This window comes from Diceros bicornis, chromosome 2, assembly GCF_020826845.1.
Source record: "Diceros bicornis minor isolate mBicDic1 chromosome 2, mDicBic1.mat.cur, whole genome shotgun sequence".
In the NCBI taxonomy this organism is placed as follows: domain Eukaryota; kingdom Metazoa; phylum Chordata; class Mammalia; order Perissodactyla; family Rhinocerotidae; genus Diceros; species Diceros bicornis.
The window spans coordinates 69,641,818-69,668,056 of NC_080741.1; the positions used below are offsets into that span (position 1 = coordinate 69,641,818).

The 26,239-nt window shown below is 39.8% G+C and overlaps 1 protein-coding gene across 9 annotated transcripts in view; it reads right to left on the bottom strand.

The window, feature by feature from the left end:
• FOXP1 (forkhead box P1) overlaps positions 1–26,239 on the bottom strand; it is a 575,925-nt gene that overhangs the window by 364,930 nt on the left and 184,756 nt on the right. For 8 of the 9 annotated variants that reach the window (XM_058562935.1, XM_058562954.1, XM_058562962.1 and 5 more), the window contains one exon: positions 5,334–5,429. The exons of the other annotated variant lie outside the window; for it this stretch is intronic. The gene's annotated coding sequence lies outside the window, so the exon portion shown is untranslated. The remainder of the gene's footprint in view (positions 1–5,333; positions 5,430–26,239) is intronic. 9 annotated transcript variants of the gene reach the window in all.

Below are 26,239 nucleotides of genomic sequence, written 5' to 3' on the forward strand. Positions count from 1 at the left end.
TATGGGATACAGAGAGAGAGATGAGTCCCTCTTGGTGCTTCAGCCTTCTCATACTAAACGTACAGTGAACAACACGTCACCCATGCACACAATGGAACAACGCAGCAACAACAGTAGACCATCTTCCTTAAGCAGGTAAAAGAAATCAGAACCAACAATGAAAGATATTCATATCCATCTCCTTTCAATCTATACAGACTTAAATTTTCTTTCAAAAAAGAAACATGCGAATTTTCAGGACAGATACATCAAGCGTAAAATGTTTTAAAAATTAGAATTTACAGGAAACTTAAGACACCATCTATTGTAAGGTAGGAGATCAAACCAGCTCTTATTAACTTAAGGGTGAAACGTATCCCCAGCCAGGTGGCTTAGGGACAGCGCGGCACCTGATCTCTGAATTGCAAGGGTTTTCAGGATGTGGGTCAGGCTCCAAACACTGAGCCATCCTGGCACTTGAAGTTTACCACTCGTATTATCTGAAACAGGTAATAACCACCCAACAGCCAGCAAGTCAACAACAAATACGAAACAGATCATCCCACTGCCTGCTGATTCTGCACTTTTTAGTTTTAACATTAATTCATTACATAAAACATGAGCAAATGTAATAGGGAATCAAGGCTCTTTGCCATCTTTACCACCTTTAAAATGAGGATCGTAAGGAAGTGTGATAAGAATTTTGTCTGCGTAGTTCCCAATACTGTTTGCTCATCTTTCTAAATCAACATCGTTATTTGGCATTATTCAGCGTCATTATTCTGTTCCAGACCCTATGCAAAGCATTGTACGTGTATCATCTCACTTAATTCTATGCGCTAGGTAATGCTATTACCCCTGCCTTGGATGAGTGAACTGAGGCCCACAGAGATAAACTAATTTGTCCAAGAATAAAGAGCCAGTGAATGAGAGCACTGGGATTTGAGCTTAGAATCCAATGTCCTTAATTAACCTGTCCCACCCACCCACAATACGCCATAGGCCCAAATGGCAAATGGTTCTGTCTTCACGGGAAAGATGATGTATAACCTTTTCTGGATGGGACATAGACAGTATCAAAGACTTGTGCAGTGTACAGTGGAAACTTTCCAGGGAAAACCCCAGGGCAGTATCCTATTCCTATAATAAAGGTAACGTGTGTGGTTTTATTTCTTCTCTTCCTCTCTCACCCAGATGCAGTCCTCCGAGGTACCATGAAAATATGGAAATTCACAGGGAAATCCCCAAATGTGCTCTGACTGAGTCCATAAAAACTGACTGGGAAGATACCCACCGTTCTCAAGGCACTGTCAGCCATGAGGAAGCCACACTGAATCAGACAGACCTGTCCCTTGCGTATTACCTGGTAAACAGGTTTATTCAGAAAGTGACAGAAGCTGCAATAAATGGAACAAACAAGAGGCCTGGATGGGGAGCAGTGAGAAGGGAGAGGAGGGAAATCTCCTGTAATGTGGGTGGCCAGGGAAGGCCTCTCCAAGAAGTAGCTATTTGAACTGAGCACTAAGGGACGAGAAGCAGTGAGTCCTGTGAAGCACAGAAATTGTCCCAGGCAGCGAATACCAAGGTCCAGAGGCAAAGGAGATTTTATGGCATCTGAGCATCGACATTGTGTCTAAACAAAACATTTGAAACAATATAGCAAAACCTCCAAGTTTCCAAGACTCTTTTGAACAAGCAAGATCTTCAATCCACTATCTCCACAGTCAACTAGGTTATGAAAACAAAGCTTATGTTAAACAGACTCTTTTTTTAAATTCATCTATTTTTTTTTAATTTTGGTAAAATATACACAAGGTAAAATGTACCACTTTGAACATTTTTAAGTGTACCGTTCAGCAGTGTTAAGTACATTTACATTGTTGTGCGAACCACCTCCAGAACTTTTTTCATCTTGCTAAACTTAAGCCGACTCTGAGGGGTACTAATAAAGTCTGGGGGTCAGTCCCCCCAAACTCATCCACTCTGTGATATGGGGTTACAGTCAAAGAAATCACTGCAGGCTCCTATTAATAGTTGGCGTGCCTTGACCTATCTTTACCCAACAGTGCTCAAGACCTCGACAGACAGCCACGGTCAACTTCTCAATCTTCGGGACACATCGCCAACTGGGCCATCCATGGGCACTGCTGACAATCTCTCCCACAATCATGCAGCAGCTTCTGTTTGCAGATGCCACTGTTCTGCGAGGGCCATTCCCAGGAAGATCTACGGGGCACCAGGGCCTGCTCTGCAGACTCAGCACAGAGGCAGGGACCGGGATGAGGCAGGGTAAGATCGACATCGTTTAGCATCAGCCTCCATGAGTGAAACCCTACCGAGTTTCAGATTATCATCAGCAATACCAACTTGAAAGCAGTTAGTGAATTCTGCTTGCTAGGCGGGCACATTGTCTGAGTAAGTAAAAAAATTGAATAAAAAAAGAACTGCACACCTCTTGGGGGAAATCATCAAAATGGGACCCAGAGATCTAAGTCCTGTTAGCAGGGCTGTCCAGCTGTATACATGGCTGCAGTGTCCTTGAAGACAAACATCCAGGCCACCTCCCAAGGGTCTACTTAAACTTACAAGGGAATATCAGGTGAGAAGTGATGGATTGTGAAACATACATTGTCTACCAATAAAACAACGACCAACGAACCAGCTACAGGATGGCAAAAACTCCTCAAAGCCAGGGATTTCTGCCACATCACCTGGGGTGTATAGCACAATGCTGGCATTTATTACGTCCCTGGATCTGTGCTAAGCTCTTTACAAGCATCATCTCACCAACTCTTCAGAGGGACCTCGCTCCTATTTTTATCTCCATTTCTCACATGAGGAGGCCGTGGCCCAGAAAGGTTAAGTAACTTGCCCAGGGTCACTCAGTCAGCAAGTGCAAAGGATAGAATTTGAATTTAGGTTGATCTAACTTCAAAGCAGACACACTTAACCATACGGCTATCCTATATCCATAACAGGCATTCAATAAATGTTTGTGAATGCATCCACCACCACGTTTCATGGTGGTGCAACTATCACAGGCCGGTATAGGTAGAGAATATATTTTGAAGCATAGGGAAGTCTCATTCTATGAGATGAAAATTTTCACGAGAATAACCTACAGGCCAATCTGGAATAGAGAAATTGGACAGGGTGACCCAACTGGTCTCTTCCATCCTCCAAGGTAAGCTTTCAGCAGAGATATGGGGAGCAGCAAATCACAGAGATGCAGAGTAGACAGCCTTGTCCAGTCTTTGAGGGACAGTGCAGAGCCAGCAGCAATATCTCCTGCACATATTGGGACAAGGGGATTGGGTAGGAGCCTGATGTCGCTAGGACCTTATGCTGGTACTCAAGCTTTAACAAAAACTTACAACCAGAAGATAGAAAATTCAGGAGTTTAAATTTTGATTGATAGCTCTCTTGAGAAAGAAATTTATTTCTCAGATTTGCTATGGCACCTTCAGCAAGAATATTATGGTCCTAAAATATTTTTACTGAGATATGTATCTCTGTTGAGAACTGAATAAGCTGAAATTCTAACATGTAAAACTCAAATAAGACATTATACACAAAAGTCGATGGAAGATAGAAGGCATTCATTGAAAACAAATAAAAATCAAACATGTTAAGAAAAAGTGATATCATGATTTTGTATAAGTAACCACAACTGTTGCTCAGTAGCCATTCACCTTTTCTTCATTACTATTAGAACCTGCAATTTATCTGCGACATCAAATTTCTCAAGTCTAAGGATATATTTCCCAGATGGCTTTAATTTAGGGGTGGCTAAAAAGATGTAAGTAGAAGTCATTGAGTAAGATTTCAGGGAAAGTTCTTTAAAGAGGCTTGCCCCAGCTGGGAGGACGACTCTTTTTGTCCCTTGCACTTCTGCCTCTTCCTTTCAGGATGTAGAGGCAACGGCTGGAGAGCTAGCAGCTATAATGCGACCTTAAAGCATAATGGGAAAATGAAGCAACACTTGAAAAGGCAGGCAGAGCAGAAAGACAGAAGGCACAAACTACCATCCCAAAGACATCTTTTATGAGAGCAAATACACAACTAATTTTTTTAAACTTACATAGCTGCATCTCTATTACTAGAAAACAATTCTTAAATGATACAATGATATGAAAACATATCTAAAAACTATACTATTATTTTTTGTGAGGAAAAAAAGAAACCTAGAAAATTCATGAATTGAGACTGATTATTCCTCCATTCACCAACCTGTTTGTTTAAGTATGACTTTCCTTAATTATTACCACTAGTCCAGGGAGCCATATTTCTGAGCCTGTCTCTATGTTTTGACATGCAAGACTTGTGGAATTCAAACATACTTGTAGACATCCAAGGCATTATTATTTGTTAAGGCCTATATTAAAGGTGGAAGATCTTAAAAGACTCTCAGATTCCGATGATTAAAGGAAATTTAATCATTCTTCATTGGCATTTGATCTTTAGCCTGCCATAATCTACCCGCACATCCCTTCATCCATATTTGATACTAAAAAGACATTTCAACAGCCTGTCCATCAAGTGTAAAACAGAAGGAATGTACAGACAAACCACATTACTCAGAAAATAAAAGAGCTTTCCCCCACACTCATTTAGCTTATGAAAGCCCAAAATGATTAAAAAGGTGAAGAAGGCATACTCCACAAGGTGAACCAGAATGACTGTGTAGGGCCATCCATTTCATTTGTAAGGAGTTTCGAAATTTTCAAAGTGCTTTCACATACATTATACCTTGTTTCATCCTTACAACTACACCCTGCGCAGCAGTAAGGGCAAGTATTTTTCATTTTTCATTCCTGTTTTTCTAGATAATGGTTCGTTCAAGATCAGAGGGACTGGAACCCAGTGAGGTGTCCTGTTTACAGGTCATGTGCCCCCTTTGATGCATTAGATCAGGGGTCACCAAACTATGGCCTTCAGGCCCAATATGGCCCACTGCCTATTTTTGTAAAAACAGGAACACAGTCACGCCCACTTGTTCACATACTGTCTATGGCTACTTTTGTGCTAAATCAGCAGAGCTGACTAGCTGCATCAGAAACTGTATGGCCCATGTGGTTGGCTGTATTTATTATCTGGCCTTTTATAGACAAAGTTTGCCAACCCTGCTTTAGATCATCTCTGCACAAATATGATCCAAGCTACGGATTCTATTCTTGAAAGCCATAAAGTTATCATGGAGGAATAAACCTATTCTTGCTAGTTTGGAAATTCATGCTTGATAATGGGACATTCCATTATCTTCCGAGGGATTACTATATCCACTACTGTGTCACCTGCAAAGGTAGATGGCAATTCTTAAGTGGTACACAATATTAGTGTTGTTTGCCACTTACCCTGAACTTTTAATGTGTTTCACAGCCATAAAAAGCCTGGGGGTCAATGGTTGGGGGCAAGCATAATGCCACAGGACTGCAACACACAGAGGGACTCTGAAAGCAAAGAGAAGAGGTTAAGTGACAATGGGGCAAACTGTGATGCTTCGAACGCGACACATACACGTGAGCCTTAGCTATTTCTTGTTGACATGCTACTTTTACATTCAATACATAATCACGGATCTAAGCATTTATTGTGTCCTTTCCCTTCTAGCTCATAATCTGAGTCCAGTATGATAGAATTATAGTAAAAGGATGGGAAATGTTATATAGCCAAGTAAAACTGCCACTCTCGAAGGCACCGTCATTCACTTAGGAAGCTCAGTGCTTTTAACTTCCAGCATTTTTCATTTCTTAGGATAAATTCTCATAATTACAATGTTATCCCATCCTGAAAAAATAAGGGCAAGATAATCCATGAGTCCACATGATGATTTTGCTTTGGGTTTTGGTCTTTTAGTCTTAGTGCAACCAGTAGAAGCAACGGGGGAAAGTAAATACACATGCACACAGGCACCCCTTTAAAAAAAAAAAAAAAAAAAGACAAGCTTTCTCCTGCCAGCCAAATACAAAATCTTACTTGCCACAGTTTACAGTTCTTTTTCCAATTACATTTAAAATGCAGAAGAAGGTTGTGACACAGCCTTCTCATGGAAACAGTCAGCCTGTGTATATGCTCATGTGCTGAGGTTGTGAGCTTTCAGGGTTAGTAATTGGTAGAATATTTACCAAATCTAATTCCAAGTAAGTTGAAGTTGCTGACAGATAAGTCAACTCATCTTCAAGCACTTTCAGAAAGTTTTGTGAACAGCAGTCAGTGGCAAGGTTTTGCATGCCAGGCCTTTTGTGCATAGATCCTTGAGATGATAATGCCACCTATACAGCCCTCGAGATGACAGAGGGGACTCTGTAATACGGGGAAATGGAACTACAGAATGAGTAGAAAGCACGAGCTCTTCAGTGTGTGTGTGTGTTGTTCTCTTTCAACAGTAAACTCAGACAAAACTCTGTGAACGTATGTGTTTTCTAATCTAATCAGACAGAGAAGTTGAAACCGAAAAGGAGATGTATGAAGTTTTATGATTTGAATAGTCACGTATCTCCGGAAACTATGTGGGTTGTCTGTCTACCAGAGCTCAGAAGAGAGTTAAGAGGTGGTGCTCCCAGTGGGTGCCTATTCTTGATAAGAGATCAAGTCAGGCCAGATTGGTCCACACTAGGTTTTCTAGGTATCAGTTGTCTGTGTGTGTGTTAAACTGCCAAATATATTACAGCTGAAGAATCTTCATTCTTCTATGAGTTTAACATCCCGTGTTAGCAGTGTTCCTCTTCAACAAGGCAGCTTAAGAGTATGATAAAAATGCATCAAAAATATTTTTTAAGATAATTTCAGTTGGCCAAGGCTGTAATCATTCAAACTTAATTGGTGAACTCATTAATGGACAACTGCCACCAGAAGAAAGAGGACCATTGTCATCTACTTATCAGAGCCACGAGATAACGAAGTTAATTATATTGTTTTCAACGGATTTACACTTGCATCCTTTTAGAGTCCACATTTTCCAAACATTTGTTCTGATACTCCATGTGTCTGCTCCTCTTAACAAAAACCCACCAGCTGTGGGCTCCTCAAGGAAAAGTCGGCAGATCACAGCCCTAACATCAGGGCACAGCAATCAGAAAACTTTTCTACCTTTTATTATCTACTTGTAAAATGTTATAAGCCTGTAAACTAGTTAATTTATGAGCCGTGTTAATAATTTGCTCGCACTTGATCGTGGGTTTTGCCAACACGGTTTCCAGGGAAGTGGGAGGATAATTTGTAGGTCCGGCTTCTCTCCTAAGGGGACATGAACTAATTTGACACAGTAACATGACATTGATGGTGGGGCTCACTAATGACCATACTCCAAGACGTGGCTGTCAGCCTGTCGTTGCAGTGAGAAGCCAGCTTGCTTTCGCTGCTGCTCAGTACACGATGCTCCACTAATTATTCAGACAGCGACATTAATGAGAACCCTCGTGTTTATTTTCAACATACTAACCAGTACTTAGCTTCCATTTGTCTGATATGGTCACTGATTAAAATGTGTTTCATGAATAGTAAATTTGAAATCCAGTATAACAAAGCAGCACCGGAGAAAAATAAGGAAGAGCTGATTGGAAAACCAGCCTCGTCAATTCAACTGGTTTTCTGCTTCAAATATCGTCAAGGACAAAGTGACAGGGAGCAGGAAATGCCATGACTACCGAGAAAAGTGAAAGGAATGTTTTTAATCACCTACGTCCATGTGCAATCTTGACTTTTAACCAACGCCGCTGGATCACAATATGGTGAAGAGCAACTTCTATCTCAAATAAACTTCGCTGACTTTATGACACTGAATAAAGATTTTTTAAGTTACTTTTTCCATGGAATGACCAAAACTGTACTACTGAGGGTTTTCTAAAAAGAGTTCTTTAATACCCTCATATACATCTTGTTTCTGGTCTACTAAACCTTGCAATCAAGTTCTTTCTACTTTAAATTAAACTTCTATTTTGGTATGATAAATTTTGCCTTTCATTTTATGGTGATTATAATCCTAAAATATTCATATAATCATAATTTAAAATGAATAACTTAAAAAAAAGGTGTGCTTAGATCGACTAGAGGTATTGAAAAATTGAAAACGCTCCTGATACGGTTCATTGTAGAATGTGCACTTTGAATTAAATAACAGCGGTAGTATTTCAACAAATGTTGTATCTGCCATCATGGATAAAGAATTCCACTCAATGTTGTGTCCGACTTTGGACTTTATAGAATAGCAAAATAAATATGAGTCCATTTAGACCACTTTGTAAATGAAAATGTCATTGCATGCAACATTTTCTTAAGTATGTATTTCTAAACTTACTCTACGATAGATCTGTGATTTTAGAACATCAAAATATGTAAACGGCACACAACATGTGGGAACCAGATTCAGATCTCAGGCTAATTTTTAAAATATATTAAACAAGTATACAGATTAATTGCCCCAAACCAGCATTTCTGTCTCCAAATGCTGCTATTTCCACGGGTACCTGTTCTAGACAGGTTCTCAGATTACTGGGATCTTGGAGCTATTTACATATGGTAAGCATTTGTCCTCCATAATAATCCAAGAAGATATGGTGAGTCTGTGACAGAACTGGCTAGATGCTCATCAAATCCATTTCTTCTTCCTGGGCACACAGTTGGGATGTGTTTCCCAGCCTCCCTCGCAGTTAGGTGGGGCCTCGTGACTGAGTTCTGGCCAAAGAGACGAAAGGGGGTATGCTACTTTGATTGTGACCCTGAAGCCTCCTGAACCATCCCTAAAGCCCTCTCTCCTCCTGATCGTGGACCCAGAGGCCAAGGGAGAACTCCTAGTTCCTGCAGATGGTGAAGTAACCGAATGGAAAGAGCCAAGGTCCCCGAAACACCACGTGGAGAAGAGCCGCCACCCCTATTCCCCATCAGACAGCACTAGACTGTGAGGTGCCTAAGAAATAAACCTGCACTGAGTAAATTCTCTGAAATTCAGGAATGTTTGTTACAATGGCCAGTATCTCTTACTCGAACACATAAACCTTTCTAATTTCTCCCTGGCTCCAAAGTTATACTTGAATCTCCAGGCCACCATACATAAGCAGAAGCACTATAAATTTGGAAAAATTCCTGAAGATATTTTATAGTTCTGATTATTTGTTGCTCTAATTAAGTTAAGGGTAGAAAATAGGGAACCGACAGCTAATATATTCTCAAAATGTGTCAGGCATATCTTTCCTTACTTAATCTTCACATAGCCCTGTGAGGAGGTCTGATTCCCATTTTATGGATGAGAACACTGAGCTTCTAAGAAATGAAATACAAGCAAATGCCATGGAATATATATCCAGCTGACATTTTCCTGGTTGAATGCCTCTTGGCTTTTAATACCAAAATTTTATAGAAAATGCTCATTTCTAAATCAAACATTTTTGGCTGTTGCTCATAAAAGAAAAAATTCTATGACACCCTCCAAAATGTAATACAACATTTTTAATAAAATGTGTGAGGGGAAAGTGTCAAGTTACAACACAATTGGTAGAATGTCAGAACCTTCTGTAGAGGTTTTGAAAAGCCAGCAACAAAAGGGATGTGTCTCAGATGTTCTTGGTGATGGGAGAAAAAAAAAAAAAAAAAAGCCACATTTCAAAAAAAACATATGTATGTTGAGACCATGCTAATTATTGAGTAATCAATATATTAAACATTTTTATATTCCTAATGTAATATTTGTTAACTATATATAAGGCATTTTACTATACTTCAGTCATATTTTAGAAGAAAGGTTGGCAAACTTTTTCTGTCAAGGGCCAGACAAGGAATATTTTAGACTTTGCCGCCATAAGTTCTCTACTCAACTCTGCCATTGTAGTAGGAAAGCAACCATAGGCAACAAGTACACAGATAGGTGTTGTGTTCTGATAAAATTTTATTTACAAACACAGGCAGTGGGCCGGATTTGGCCCGAGGACCATAATTTGCCAACTTCTGTTTTAGAAAATTGGGCATTTGGCACGTTGACACATAACATTATGATTTCACCTATGTAAAATAATCGGAAATAGGCTCTGGTTAGCATTTTCACCCAGGATATCTGCTTGCCAGGAATGGATTACTGATGTTCAGGGTGAGTAGCCTTCATTTGCCAAAGGTTCAAGAGATAGACAGTTGGCAGCGCTCAGTTTCCATCTGAGGTATAACCCCCCACCCTGTTCTTCCCCCTAAGTCATGCCACCTTTCAAAGGGTTCATGTGCCCACATAAAGCACTTACAGGCACCCTATGCCATTTTGAACAAAAATCCAAGAACTATTATAACAAAAAGAAAAAGCTGATGGTTTTCCTCAGCCAGCACAGTCAAGTCCCTGTGTTAAGGTAAAGTAGCTAACAGTTACCTTAAAGTGACCTTATCTTAAGGACTTCTTTGAAAAAAAAAAAAAGAAAAAAGTAAAATAAGTAACATGTAGATTTAAAATGTCACTCAGAGTGAGTGCTGGGAGCAAGAAATGACAACCTCCAAGAGTTTCAAAATCAGGCATGAAGTGTCCCCAAATTAGGACCAAACAGCTTTCTTGGATTTGGAGGATGTTCTTTGTTAACCAATTTCAGAGTAGGAGCTATGTGTTTGACGATCCAATATGCCAGAAATAATGTATCAACTATATTCCCCCATTATTCTCTCCCGAATGTGAAGTTGTTGTAACCAGGCTTTAGTTCACTTTTTTATTTTGGATGGCAAAGTTCAGAGACATATGCACACAGAGAGATGCTTTTTTAAAAAAAATCTCAGTTCCCTATTAATCTTTTATTATAACAGTTAGGTATACAAGATGGTTTGAGACATAAAATGGATACATTTTATGAATTTGTTTTACCTAAAATGTCAATCACAACAGAACAAAAATGAGTAAATGATAGCCCAGTCTGACAAAGGAATATTTTGTAGTTATTAAAAGCGATACTGGAAATGGGGAAACCTACGCAAATGCTTGTTATAATGTGACATGAAATAAGCAAGATAGAAAAATTGTATCTATAGTAGACACTCAACTCAAATATAAAAATATGTACCAATAATGAACAGAAAAAAAGAAATAAAAGTAACAATGTTTGCCCTGGAGGGAATGGGATTAGGTGATATTTTTCTTTAGAATTTTTGGTATTTTCAATTTTCTAAAACAAAGCATTTTCTAAAATATTGGTTATAGGATCTGAAAAAGTTATCTGAACTTCAAAAAGAAGAAGAAATTTGTTGTACCCTTAGACTCATTTATTAATGGCTTTTGATTGTCTTTTTTCCAACGACAAGTGTCTCGAGAGCAGAGATTCATGTTATCTCTCATGTCCCAAATATAGTGTTTATAGCATCTTACGCACTCAATTAATACTCCTTGAAGCAACTGAATAGTCCACCTTACTTTTTCAAAGTCCTCTTAATGAGATTCCATAAATAAATTAAATTTTTATACTTCAAGCCTTTAAAAAAATTAAATAATTTAAAGAGGTTGATTGCTTGCAGGTTATAGCTGTAAATAAATTGCTTGATGCAAAATTATAATTTCTCCTCCTTCCTTTTTCCATGATGGCACACAATAATTTGTCTTTTAATAACTTAAAACAATTCTGAGTCATTTGCTCATTAAAAACAAAATACATCTTGATCACGAAGCTTGGCATTTCATAAATATTTACCCCAAATGCACTGCCTGCTTTGAAGCTGGGATGGTAAGCTCCTGATTGACAAGTAACTTCTGTGCAGAAGGAGGGAGGAGACCTCTCGTATCAGCTGGGAAAAGGGTGCCATGCTGTCTCCACACTGACTCTCTCCTGTGGAGGCTCTCTCCCAACAGCCAAAAAAAACACACGACAAATGGGATCATCATTCATCATTATTTTCTCTCTCTCTCCATCAGTCTCTCTTTCTCTGTCTCTCAGACACACACACACACACATTACACAGGCATGCATACTCACCCTGCCCTCATTCCCTGCTTGTATATTTTCAACCGCTCCCCAGTACTCTTAGAGTAGAGATCAAAACCCTTCCCTTGGCCCTTACAAGGCCCTCATGATCTGGCCACTGCAGAACTCGCTGGTCTCCAGCTCAACTACACATCTCCACTGGCCCTGCCTAGCTTCTCCCTGAGCCTCTGTACTGTGTTGGAAAGATAGCAGGAAGGGAGACTGAAGACTAGGTGAAGATTTCAGCTCCTTTCCTGAGAACCACCATGGTCAGCATACAGTGGGGGAAGAAACATATCTTTCTTTTAAAAAAATCAGACATCATAAAGTAAACACATTATTTATTTTCCTCCACTTAATGTATCATGAAAATTTTTCCATATCTTCTGGATAAAAATAAACTGAGATTAATACACAAAAAACTAAAGTCTTAAAAGCAACTCCAGTTTTCTCCTTAAGGCAAAACAATTCACCCACAGGTCCTCTGTAAGCGCATAACTATGGCAAGTGGGAAAGGTTTAGTTAGTCCTCTCCACCAGTGACCACTTTTCTCTAAACTTATCTACTCCAGGAGTAGAAGAGAAAAATATGGCCAAACGCAGAATGCACAGGTCCCACCACGTGAAAGCCAACCTGTGTGTGGCCAGACAAATTCACTACTCAGGGTGGAATATTTCACCTTAGGGTGGAAGGAATCCAAGCTACAGCTGGCTCATCGCAGAGGAAGATGGGCTCTCAGTCGGGATTTAAATAAAAGACATCCTCCTCATGACATGCAAAAGCTAAGGGCCTCCGAGGGCTATCCCTCTGCTTGATCTCTGGGAGGGCACGGGTATTTATTGATGAGCAGGCTACAAAAACAGGAGGTGCTATGCTTCATTTTGATCAAACCTCAGTGGTTAAAACCAAAGAAACATATTGTTTGGGACTATCACATAGCAACGAATCCTATTTCATCTTCTCCTTTCCGGGCAGACAGTAATATTACATCGCCCAATTTCCCTGGCATTCGTTTGGGACCATGTCACTGATTTCTGGTCAACGGGATGTGAGCAGAAGCAAGATGCATCACTTCCACGCCTGACAAAAAATCAACTGTGCTCCCTGTTCCTCTTCCCCCAAGACCGTGGAGACCCCATGTTCCTTGTGGCAAGTACAGGATGGAGGAGGTTCAATGGACAGGCACTGACAGGAAGCGAGCATGACATATACCTTTATTATGTAAACTACCAAAATCTGTGGGTTGTTAGTCATAGCAGCTAGCACAATACATCCTGACTAATACGGCTTATGCCTTATTGTAGGCTTCATTAGGATTTACCTTAAATAAATACTTATTTTTGGCTTTGTCTCTACTTCTCTCATCTTGATCCCATAGGACCATGTCTTAATATTCTGTGTATCCCTCTTTTAGAAAACATCCACCACCATGTCTTTCAATAGCCGGTTGTTACTAGAGTGTCAGATAATTAATCAGTTAAGAGGGAAAGGATTCACTTGATAGTTACTTTTTCAGGACTTACTATGGGCCAGACACTGTCTTGGAAGCTGAGTAAAGCTTGGAATCGAGACAAAGGTCTCTGACCTCATAAGGCCCACAGTCTACTGGGAAACACCAAGACAAGCACGTGGGAATGATTAACACACAAATTTGACCTCAGCACAAGAGGTCAGAAAAGGCTTCATGGAAGAAATGATCTCTAAGCCTAAGACATTCAAGGTGAGTAGGACTTAGCCAGGTAGACGGGGATGCGTGGAGGGTGAGGAGAGCAATCCCAGGGTTCTCCAGTGGCAGATTCTCCAGTGGCACTCTTCGTGAAAACAGATATGAGCAAGCACAAATACTGGACCTGAAAATAATCCACCTTCTGCTTCCACAGTGACTTAAAAAACAACTTGGGACCATCAAGACTTCCAAACCAAAAACAAGGCCAAACATATTCAGTAATAAAGAAATAAAAGAATGCTATTACTCTCTGCTAAATGTCTCAGTGGTGTAACTTAAGACAAAACACTTGTTTTTCTACCACTGACAGGGAGAAAGGAGTGGGTTATTCACACCAAAATTGCTTTTCTAAATTATCTGAGAAAATAGTAGCAAGAGATACGAGGCCAGCCTCAGTTCACAGACCACAGCATTATTCCTTCTTAAAAATCCACCCATCTCCTCCTTTATAAATATCGTAATTATCCCTCAAAAAAACAAAGTGGGTTTTGTTTATTCTTTAACTTCATAAAACCCATGGGGAAAAAGCACTAGAATAGGGTCAAGAGACCCAGGTTTTCATCAGCACTGGGTCCCCACCTCACTACAGCTCTTTACTGGGTCCCCTCATCTGTGGAATGAGAACAGTGAGTCTGGAGAACTTACAAGTCCTTTCCAGCACTAAAATCTTATAAAGGGGTTCTCAAACTTGCATGCTCATCACAATCACCCAGAAGACTCGTTAAAACAGGATTGCTGGGCCCCAACCCCAGAGTTTCTGATTCACTAAGGCTGCAGTGAAGCCAGAACATTTACGTTTCTACGAACTGTCCAGGTGACGCTGCTGCTGCTGCTGCTGCCACAGGTTCAGCCGCCACAGTCTGAGGACCTGCTCCGAAGCGCTCTGCTTCCAAACCACCTATCAGTGTACAACAGCAGGCCACCCCAGTTAGAAGACGGTCTGCTCCTAACTAGGACCAGCCGAGTCTGTCTCGGGCATGGCCTCTTCAGGGTTCCTTGCCCAGCCTCAGGGGACCAGGACCTTTCCTCTCTCCCAAGAAAGCCCCCTCTTAGGACAATACCTGAAACTGTGCAATCCATTCTCCAGCAGCCATCCACATGGTTTATTCTGACACCTGAATCAGGATGGCTGCCTTCGAGTGCTTTCCATCAGTGTCAGCATCTAAGACCCAGTCCTTTGCCATGTTACACAGGGCCCTGCTTACATTTCCAACCTCTCCCACATCATTCCCACCCACCCACGCCCATCCCACTCACTGCCTCTAGCCACAGTGGGTCTTTCCACTCCCACCATACTTCTACTCCTAACTCTGAGGCTTCGCCCTCGTCATTCCCTCTGTCTGGAAAGTTTTTCCTCCAGCTCTTTGCATATGGAGATCATTCTTAACCTTTAGACCTTAAGTCAAAGCCATTTCTTCCACGATGCCTTCCCTGAACAGACTAAGTGGCCTGCCCAAGGTATGCACTGTATCCTATTTCCTTCATGCATTTTCATAATATGTGAATTTATTGCTCTTTCATTTCACTGTTTACTCTCTCTGCCTCCCCCTACTTCAAGGCAAACTCCATAAGAGCAGAGGTCTGTTCTGTTTCCTCCCTCACCTTACCCCTCCCCATGCCATACACAGCACAATGGCTGTCTCACAGTAGGTATTTGTTGGATGCATGAATGACTAAATCACATTATCCTATGCTATCCTTCAATATAAGAAAATAAGGAAAAAGAAAAACCCAATAACTACGCTATCACATAACAAGTTACAGAGCACAGAGTGATTCGTAATGGCAAGTGACAAGACTAAAGTTACAGGAATGAAGCATCTACGCCAGGATTCCAGACATCAGAAATTGAAATGGGTCGAGGGCTAGAGGAGATCCTCCCTCAGACATCTCATATCACCCCTGGAGGCCCACTGTGTCCTCTACAAGCCATTTCATATAGTTTCTGCAAGGTCGTATCCATAACCTTTGACGTCTTGAACTTCTTTCTAACGTCACCCCTCTCCTGCTGCCAGGTGCAAGGGGAAAGTAGGTACTAAAGTTCTTTGCAAGCTGAGCTCCTCTACCCTGGACGACTCTGAAAAACCACTTGTAAGTAGTGTATGTTAACCACAGTTCGTAATTTTGTCACAGGTGTTTGACTAAAAAGGGGACAAAGCCTTTTAAGATAGTCCGCCTCTATTATGTCATTGTGTATACTCCACACCACACCTAAAAGCTAACAAAATCCTTTCTTTCTATGCCATGGCAACCAGGAGAGGCAATGCTGCATAATTTTGCTAGGGGCGTCCTCTACGCTCAAAATGTTCACGCCTTTACAAAAAACATGTTAAAGTAGAATTTTAACACAACTTGTCATAAAAGCTGACACTAGTACACTGGAGAAGAGACCAAATGACATGAGTTGTACCTGGCAGTTCAACAGAATATAGGATAAATACTCTTCCTAAGGCAGCCAAGGCACTGGTTAGAAGTTCAAATGAGGGAGATGAAGTGAATGAATATTCCAAGTATACTATACCAAATGATTTTCAAATTGTAATTATTTTTAAAAAATCATTAAGATGCACTAAGCTTTCTAGCAGCCTGGTGGGGTGAAACTGGTGCCAAGTCTGGTTCGGACACACTTACTGTGCGGCCTTAGAAAAGTCACTCTCCTCTCTGAAACACATTCTAAGGAGAAGGTTTAATGAATTCAATTATTTCAAAGCTTCCTTCCAGTCCACACACTCTTTGAGCCTATGAATGTTTCTGGACTTGCATCTGAAGCGGACAGACAACAAGAAAAAGGTGAGCTCCCCTCTACCCTGTGGGAACTGCAATCCCTTATCAAAAGCTAAGGTGTGGGGTGGCTACACTCTGGTTTATTGTAACTGTTCAAATAAAGTTATGTTTCCATGTTCTGCAGGAGGGTGAGTTGATGTAGTAATTACCTGTTACTCTTGACAAGTAAGGTAATTAATGTAGCAAAATACCACTGCAATGTGTGTAAATTTAGACCACCATAATTAAAGCACCCGTCTGTTCAACAAACTGTTCAATTAAGAAAAAATATTGACGGTGTACATTTTTTGAAATTAGAAAACGTATGGAATGAATGAATCTCCCTTGGTTGACATCCATTTCTAGAATGCTTTCTCAGCAGGGAACATCCATAAAGGGTTATAATGGAGTAACTTCCACTCAAACATAGAATATTTTTGTACATGTCCTATTAAGACAAGAGTTTCTTGTGGAAGTATTTTATTTAACATTCCCATTCTATAAAACATACACCAGTCAGAAAATGAACTCAAGGAATATCTGGACCCCAAAACTACAGGAAATGCAAAGAGCCAAAAATTTATTACTGTATAATTATCCAAATAACAGGGCTGTCCTCAAACATCATAACCTGAAAAGATCATTATCTACGTGCCAATTTTAAAGAGCTGGAGATACTAAATATACCCTAGGCAAATAAACTAACTGCAAATCCCCTGGTACTCCCTGAACAGAGAGAGAATGGTATCCAAGTTGGCTTCATTATTCTTTTACTCTGGTTTCTTCCTGTGTCTACTGGTCATTTTCAGACCCAAATGTTAACATGTTGAACAAGAAGGCTACCTGGTCCTTCACTCAAAGCAAAACTTATCTCCTCGCTAATTTGCTTTAGAAAAATCTCTAGCCACATTAAGAGTCAAACACTCACAGAAATTAAACCAGAGCTTCCATAAGACTGAGAGAAAAAAAATCCAACGGTTACCAGATCAGGGGGAAAGTGGTTACCTCTAAATATGTTCACAGGAAAAAAAAAAAAAAAAAAAGGAGCTTGCTGATATCTATGTGGAGAAGGGGGAAACTACTCAGGGGTCCTCACAGCTCGCTCTGAGAAGAAAATCCTAATGGTTTTTTCTCTTAATTCTTCTAACTCAGAAAATTCAGAGGAAGACACAACAAGTTGGCCTGAGTAAAGAAACAGCTGGAATTCAGACAGACTAAACAGTGCGATATGGGAAAGAAATGGTATATGATTTCAGTGTCATTTAATGATGTATACACTTGTTTTTTGTTTTGTTTTTTACATTTTTGTATAGCATAGCTTACCTTGGGAGACATAAAAATCTAGAGAGAAGTAACTAAAAGGCACCTTCAAGTCAGTTCTCAGCTTATCATCCTAAATTAAGTCCTAAATGTTCTATATCTGAGAACTTGGACGTATCCCCAAGTAAAGAATAAAAAGTACAAGGAGACATTCTAGACTAAAACATGGTGAGAAGTGAAATGGTTTCTCCAACTAAAATACTCAGATTTCACACTTGGAAATAATAATAACACCATTAAAACAACAAGAATGCAGAAATCACTTGCTCTAGCTGTTGATAAAAATAAGGCTAAAGGTCCTGGTGGGGAAGAGGATTCTGTAAAAGTCACGTCAGCACTTACACTACATTGTGGCACTGGGGCATTAACTTTCAAAATGAACTTTTTTTTTTTAACTCTCATAGTTTGAAAGCATGCTAAATCCAATTATGGTAGGGACAGGGGAAAAGTAGGGGGACATGTATTGGGGATCTGACGCAAGATTCATGGACTGCAAACTAAAATTTCTGCTTCTCAAATTTTGATTGTACCATCCATACAACAAAGGAATGCCAATACTCTTCTTGCCTGCTGGGTGAATTTATGGAGGATGAAATCTCCACAAGCACTTATTTCAAAGATTACACTGGACGGCATCTTATGAGATATGTAACATTACAAAATATCACAGAACTACTTCACATCAATTCTATCATTTGATCCTCACAAGCCACTGAAGTAAGATTAATTCCATCTTACAGACAAGTAAACTAAGGCCCAGAAGCAGCTAACTGGGATGGCTGAGTTCCCAAAAGCTACTCTACTGAAACAATCTGTTCTCCTTGGAATGGGATGAATATGTCCCTTGGCCCCACTGAATCAATATTTGAATGATACGGTCGCCTTAGTACTTACAGTTGTGACTCGGGTCTTAAAATTCATACCTCCTTAAAATTACCAGGCATACTGGTTAATACATTCCAAAGCCCTGGTAGTGTAAGTTGTTAAGTAGTCACCCAAGTTGGGAAAAAGGATCCGGTTCCAAATTCTGGCTTAGCCATTTAGTAAAAATGCTAACCTGGAATTAGTGACCCTATGAACCCACAAAAGCTTGAGTCGGGTATGTCTAGAATTTGCTTTACCCCAAAAAAGGGCTCAAGGAAAGCAATACTACCATTTTCAACTTCCAACTTTATATAAAGTAGTTCTTGGTTTTACTTTTTGTTAACCTCTTCCTCTTGACCATTCAATAGCATCACACTGTGGTCCTCTTTCATCTCACAGACAGAATCCAAGAACCATGGAGCTGGAGGATGACTTGTACAGGTCACATACATTCTCCAGATGAGAAGCTGATGCAAGAAACTGAAAAAAGGTGAGAGGCAGAGAAAGAAGGGAGGATAGAGAGGTATCTAACGATAGATGTCATCTTTATTCATCTTTTACTGACAGAAACTTGAAAGTGAGCGAAATGCAGAATAGATTCTTCATCCTTTTTCATTCTCAAAATTAATAGAAACCGGAGAAAAAACTCAATGGCGAATGGGTGAGCAGGTGCAACTGAACTGGTGTTAAGGTGTTAAAATATGTGAGTCAATGTTTCCTGGGTTTAAGTGACTTTAAGAGAGTTCAGTAGGCCACAAAGATTCACTGATGTGAAGTTACCCAAATTCTGATCTTAGATGAACCTCACACCTACTGCCTTTTTACATAAGAGAAAATTATTTTAAACCAGCCATCAAAAATGAGGAAAGGTGAGATGGATATTTAAAGCACTACTGACTCCTCGAGTTAAATGTCCTCTACTATTTATTTATTTATTTTTTTTTAAATTTTTTTGTGAGGAAGATCAGCCCTGAGCTAACATCCGTGCCAATCCTCCTCTTTTTTTTTTTTTTTTTTGCTGAGGAAGACTGGCCCTGAGCTAACGTACGTGCCGATCTTCCTCCACTTTATGTGGGACACTGCCACAGCATGGTCTGACAAGTGGTGTGTCAGTAGGCGCCCGGGATCCGAACCCGGGCTGCCAGCAGTGGAGCACGCGCACTTAACCACTACGCCACAGGGCCAGCCCCATGTCCTCTACTATTTAATTCCAGCTTAGGCATCCAGCAAAACAATAATAATTTGAAATACTTATTATTTAATTAGGTAAATAAATATCACATAAAGGGAATGTTATTCTTTACATACCATGCGCTGTGCTCAGAACTATTTTTGCATAATGCCATTCAACCCAAAAGCATCTGATAAACTAGAATCCTTTCAACTCCTAAAGTGAGGTAGGTGCTTTTCATTTCCATCTTCAAATGAGCAGACTGAGGCTTAAAAAGATTAAATGATTTTCCCAAGGTCACAAAGTTACTAAGAGGCTTAGCCAGAATTTGAAACCAGATCTCTTTTCCCAACTTGGGTAATTACTTAACAACTATACTACCACACTTTAGAACATATCAGCTAAGACTCCTGGCATAAGATTTCCTAGTTCATGTTGATCCTGGAAAGTAAAGCAACTTGAAAAAACAACTTTAAGAAGCTTGTTTTGAAATAAAAATCATTTTTGGTGCTGGTAACATGAACAATGATTATTTTTCAGGCTATAGTAATAATTTTTATATACGAATGCTTCCCCAGAATTTGGTGTTTTTGTCTATCATAATACAAAATATTTGAATATTGTTAACATCTAAATTCTTACATCCTCCAGACTTCTATCTTAAGTTATAAGATGAAGCTACATTGGTCCTGGTTTTCTAATACAGAATTTTGTCAAGAAATAACAAGGATTCTTGTTCAAATCATACACAAAATAGAATCAATACGGGCCAAGGAAAAAAGCCTGTATTTCAGATTTAACATTGAATGAACCACCACAAAGGAACAGAAAGTGGTTGGATAAAGAGACACTATCCTGGGTCACTAATTTCCCTTGTTCCTTTTGCCAGAAGAGAGGAAACACTAACATCAGAAACTTCTAGACTAGAATGATGTGACACATAAATACCAAAGAAGCTACCACTGGGAGAGGGATGGGTAATATGCAGTACCATATACTATGATACTATCAGAAAGATGAGAGAGGGTAATGAACTGGTTGGCAAAATAGTCAAGTTTTTGCCAATTTCTTTTTTTGAAAAGAAGAACTTTCTTCTTTTCTTCTTTCAGAAGAAGAAAAGAAGAACTATATTTGCTCCCTTATCAAAAACAGCCGTTCTCTCATCTCCTCCTCCCCCATTACTAATCTCGGCTGTTTCTAGCTATTATGTTGTAAACTCTCCCTGTCTCTGCTTCTCACTTCACTCATGTGCTATTTGTATCTCTATCTTCATATTATACGTGTGATTAGGAGAACAAGTGGGTAGGACAAATAGACAAAGGCAGGAGTTCCTAAAGTTCTAGACTTAAACCGCTACGATAATTTTAGGTGGCACAGACATGACAACAAATTACACTGAATTGCATACTTTGAAAGTTGTTCTCTTTCCAATTCCATTTCAACCTTTCTAATTATGTCAAGGACAACGCCTCATTTGAGTGCTGGTCTGACACCTAAAACACATTGAAGTCCATTTTTAACAAAGAGAGAAGTGTCCAGCTCAATATCTTAGGTAAAAGTAGGCAATGGTATACAGTGAGAAGTTTTCACCAGGAAATTACGGTTCACGGGCAAACTTGGCCTGTTGCTGATTTTTCTAAGTCTGTGAGCTAAGAATGGATTTTATATTTTTAAACGGGGGAAAATATCAAAGAAGAATAATGTTTCATGACGTGAAAAAATTACATGAAAATCAAATTTCCGTGTCCGTAAATAAAGTTTTATTGGGACACAGCCATGCTCACTCATTTACATATTGTTTCTTGCTGATTTGGGGTTCCAGTGGAGGAAGTGAGTAGTTGTAACAGAAACCATATGTCCTGGGAAGCCGAAAATATTTACTACCTGGCCCTTTACAGAAAAAGTCTGCCAACTCTTGTGTATACCATCGTTCTGCCTTCTGAGTGTTTATTTTAGGTTCCCATTGAGCTCTGGCAACTGATAGTACTTTCTCTTTTAAGGGATAATGGAAAATCTCCTTTTTTAAACAGATTGATTTATATTCTAACAAGTGAGGGGACTTATGGGAAAACAGAAGCAAATAAATAGGTGACATTTAGATAAAAATCAGGAAAAACACAAGCAAAATTGTGAAGAATGCCTGAGAATGGCAAAGTTTGAAAAACAATAAACCAAGAAGGTGGGTGCAGGCAGGGAAGGGTTGGAATATAAAACTAAAGACAACGTAAATAAGACATCCCGATGTAGCAATCTGCCTTCTAAGGTCAGAGTGGAGTCTGAAATGTGGACCCCTAGTGGACAGGAGGTCGGGCAGGCTACCCAAGAACACCAGGCTGGCCAGCCTCATCGTGGGGAGCGGCAGGTTCTTATTTTACATCCACAAGACCCTGATGCACTGGCCAAGAATTCCTAGTCTGGCAACTGGTCAGACAGTCAGTCCAAAACAACCAATGCTGTGTAAGTCAGGTAAAACAACAGCAAAAGGCCAAGAGGCTCAGCATGAGTCTTGGTCAAATGCTTCACAGCAAACATTGCTTTGCACTGATAATGCATCCAGTATGACTTAAGTTCCCTTAGCTTTCTCCACTCTGATGGAAATGTTTCCAAAATGCATTGAGCGTGAAAGACTTCCTGTATCTCAGAGTAAGTTCACATTGCCATTGACAACTTTACACTCTTCAATGCTTGACGTGCACAATGTTTACTCTTTAACAATGAAATTTTCCTCAACAATTTGACTATATTCTTTTTAGAAATTTCTTTTTGTAAAACAATCTTACATTATCGTCTCTGCCTCTCATTACTTTTACTAAACGTGCATCTCTTCTGCAGCCCTTCAGCTCAACATCTTTCCCCCAAGACAGAATTGTTTTTTGGTGGTTCCTCTAACAACAATTTATGTTGAGTCATAGACACCATCATAGCAATATTAAAATTTATCATCTTTTTCTTTCCATATGATTAATGTTTTTAAAACATGCTAGTAAAACTTAAAACCTACCTTATCCGAAAAAAATGGACTTGAAATGCTGAATTTTAAATTTTGGAAGTAAGACTAGTACAACTGAATGTCACTTTTCCACATCTGCAGTTTTTAACTGGTCATCACCTTAGGTGAATTACAGTTAGTTTTATCTGCTATCAACTCAGAAAGCTGAGACAAAAGGTTCCCAATTTATTTATTTATTTATTTTGTGTGTGTGAGGAAAATTAGCCCTGAGCTAACATCTGTTGCCAATCCTCCTCTTTTTGCTGAGGAAGATTGGCCCGGGGCTAACATCCGTACCCATCTTCCTCTACTTTATATGGGACGCCGCCACAGCATGGCTTGACAAGCTGTGTGTCGGTGCGCACCCGGGATCTGAACCTGCGAACTCCCGGTCCGCTGCAGCAGAGTATGCGCACTTAACCGCTACACCACCAGGCAAGCCTCCCAATTTTTCTTAACCACAATGAACTACGTTTATTAAATTCCAAGCACTCTCATCAACACAAAGTTTCAGAAGATTCTACCAACTAATACTTATTTGTTAAATATTAACTAATTCATACAGAATATCTACCAAATTGCCAGAGCTCACAGATTGAAATATTTACGGCTAAAAGCCAAAGAAGTTGACAGTTTGGTTAACCCCAGAAGTCTTATTTCATTCAAATGATTGAATAACTTTGGGCCTTTTGAAACATAAAAAACAGCTCAATGAAGTGTACATTTGAAGCTGTGTCCACAGCATCCTTTCCTCCAAACTGGACCAAGTGACAGTTGGGGAGTTCTATGGGGTTCTGGGGAAGCTGACTCCACCCCAGCTCCAGAGGTGGAAAAATATCACCTAGGATATGCCAATTAACATATTCCCTCTCCTGGTCATCAGGAGGGTAGAACATGCTGGAAACCAGTCCAATTAGAGTTTCAAGAACTTTTCTGAAAATCTTAAGAAGATTCCCTTTTCCTCTCTCCTGTTTGGCATATACAAGGAAACCCATACCCCAGCAGTTGCTAGGAACCATCTTATGACAGCAAATAGGGCTAGTCTAAATATAAGCCAACACTGTGGAAAACAGAGCAGAGAGAGAGAGCTGGATCAAGTCCCTCCTGCAGTTTATCTACTAAGAACTTGCCAGTGACACCATTTAAGCCTGTCTGACCTGGACTTTTGGTTGCTCACAACCAAATTCATCCCAACTTAAATACTGAAAAACTCCATGATTATATTTCCAAAAGCCCTGGAATTCTGGGGCCCCACGCATTGGGAACCACTGTTCTGGTGATAAACAGATTTTATCCATTTAGATGGGGGTATCAGAATGCGTAAAATAACAATAAGCGTGCATTTCAAGCTTGGTGAATATTTTTCAGAGTTTTTGTAACCCCAGGTCAGGTGTGTCACTGTGAAAACTATGAAAGATAACAACATCAGGAAATTGCCTGATGTTCTTCATCTAATTATAAGATAGCCATGCTGGCTGACACTATTATGGTGAAGTGACATGAGGAGACGAGCCGGCTCCAGGTGGCTCACCAACCGCAAATGCTTTCAGCTAGGTCTGCATCAAAAGGCATCACTTAACCATTTCATTAACATCCTTAATTTCCAGGGGAAGGGACAGAATTCATTATCCCAGAAGACTTGCTTTAAGAATGGCATATGAAGGGGTAAACTTTACAAGGAAGATTAAATGATCAAAGGAACAAATAAAATACTATTAAATATTCCTAAAAACTAGGTGTTTGTAAAGCTGAGATTTTGGTTTTCTGCCCCAGGATTTAGAGGAGACAGACCGTTGGCCTAGTATAAGAAATTAAGTATCAATGAGAAAATGCCAGTATTTAGGGCCTGCACTTTGAAGTCCTCTATGCAACTCAAGATACAACCTATTTGGTTGATTAAAGAGGAGCGGTTGAAAAGAACGGAGTTTGATGGGCAGGGCCAAATTAGGAATAAAACCAAATACGTCTCTCTAGGCAAAGTAGTCTTAGTTTTTGCTACATTTTGAGGAGAGGGAGTAGGGGGAGAAAGGAAGTGGTATCTATGAATATGTATAGGTAAAAAGATGGTCCTTTTACCAGTCAGCAGTTCCTTCTTGATATGCTGCTTGAAATGTGGAAGACAAGGCCCTGAAGGAACTCAGCTTGGAAGGAGAAGGTAAACAGAAAGAGAAAGCTAAATTGCTGATTTTAAGAAATAGGAGTAGGTAACAGAAAGCAGAGAAATGAGAAGCGAGAAGAAGGATGAGAAAAGAGAGAAGAAACGACAAGGTAGGCCATCTGGAGGTCATGATCTACAGAAAAAGCTATCAAAAGACAAATTCAGAGTAGGCAGATATATATCTTACGCACAAGACTGTCAAACATTTGATTCTAAATTTCTCTGATGCAAACTTCCTCAAACTCCCTAAAGTTCAATGCCCTGTGCAAGTTGTGTGGAAGGAAATCAGGAGAGGAGCTAATTTCCTGCTCTGAGAAAAGAGAATCGCAATGAAAAGAGAGAATATCGAGAGTTCTTTAACCAAAATCAATCATGAAAATGAAGCCTCCAGGAAGTCTCATTGGAATTCCCATGGGGAATAAGAGAAAGGCTCAAGCCAATTTTATTAGAATCTCAAAAGTCAGGGTGACCTCAGTTGATAAATGACTTTTCAAACCATTATGACAAAGCCCTCAGTAACGTGGCCAACTGGAGACTCCCAGGAGAAACATGAGCCATATCCCAAGTTGACGCTGGTGTGAAGACCTGCAGAATTCTGTTAAATCTATTCTCCTAAAATGAGCACCACCATCGGTAAAGGGCTCACATGAATTTCACAGTACTGGCAGTGTGAGTAGTGGGTGGCATTGAAGCTTTTTAAGGTGTTCCAAATCATTCTAACCCTTTAGTAAAGGTCCATGTAAGAAATCAGGAAGTAGAAGCTTAAGTCTACTGACATGGGAAGGCAAGTTTTGTCAGAGTGACATTTTATAGAACCCTGAAAGGAAACCATTGAGAGGCATCTTGAAAAGAAAAAGGGCACTATCTCATTCTCCAATCAATAACACAAAACAAACTTTAGCAGTAACACAGCATTTTTTTGGCAGTTGCAAAAAAAAAAAAATTAAAGACCTGGAAGTTGGAATTGTTAACCTTACGAGTATTAAGAAGACGCACAGGGAAAGGAAGTAAAAAAAAAAAAAATTCTTAACTGCAATCCTTCATTGGCAAAAGCAATGAAAGCAATAAGCTTCCCATATGCATTTCAGATGACTGGATTTTCAAAGGAGAAAAATATCACCCCAAATGAAAAGTTAACACATTTATTGACCACACTCTTAGCCCATATTTCACAACATAATGGTAATCTTGCTGAATTCTGTAAAATCCTATTATAGATCATTTAAGCATTTACTATAGCATTTAAAGCAGCCAGGCTTCTGTGTTGGAATGCATTTTGGGGGTTATAAAATTCTGTGTGTTGGTCTGAACCATACACGCTCTAGAAGTAAACTCCATCTTCCCTCTACTGCTCTCA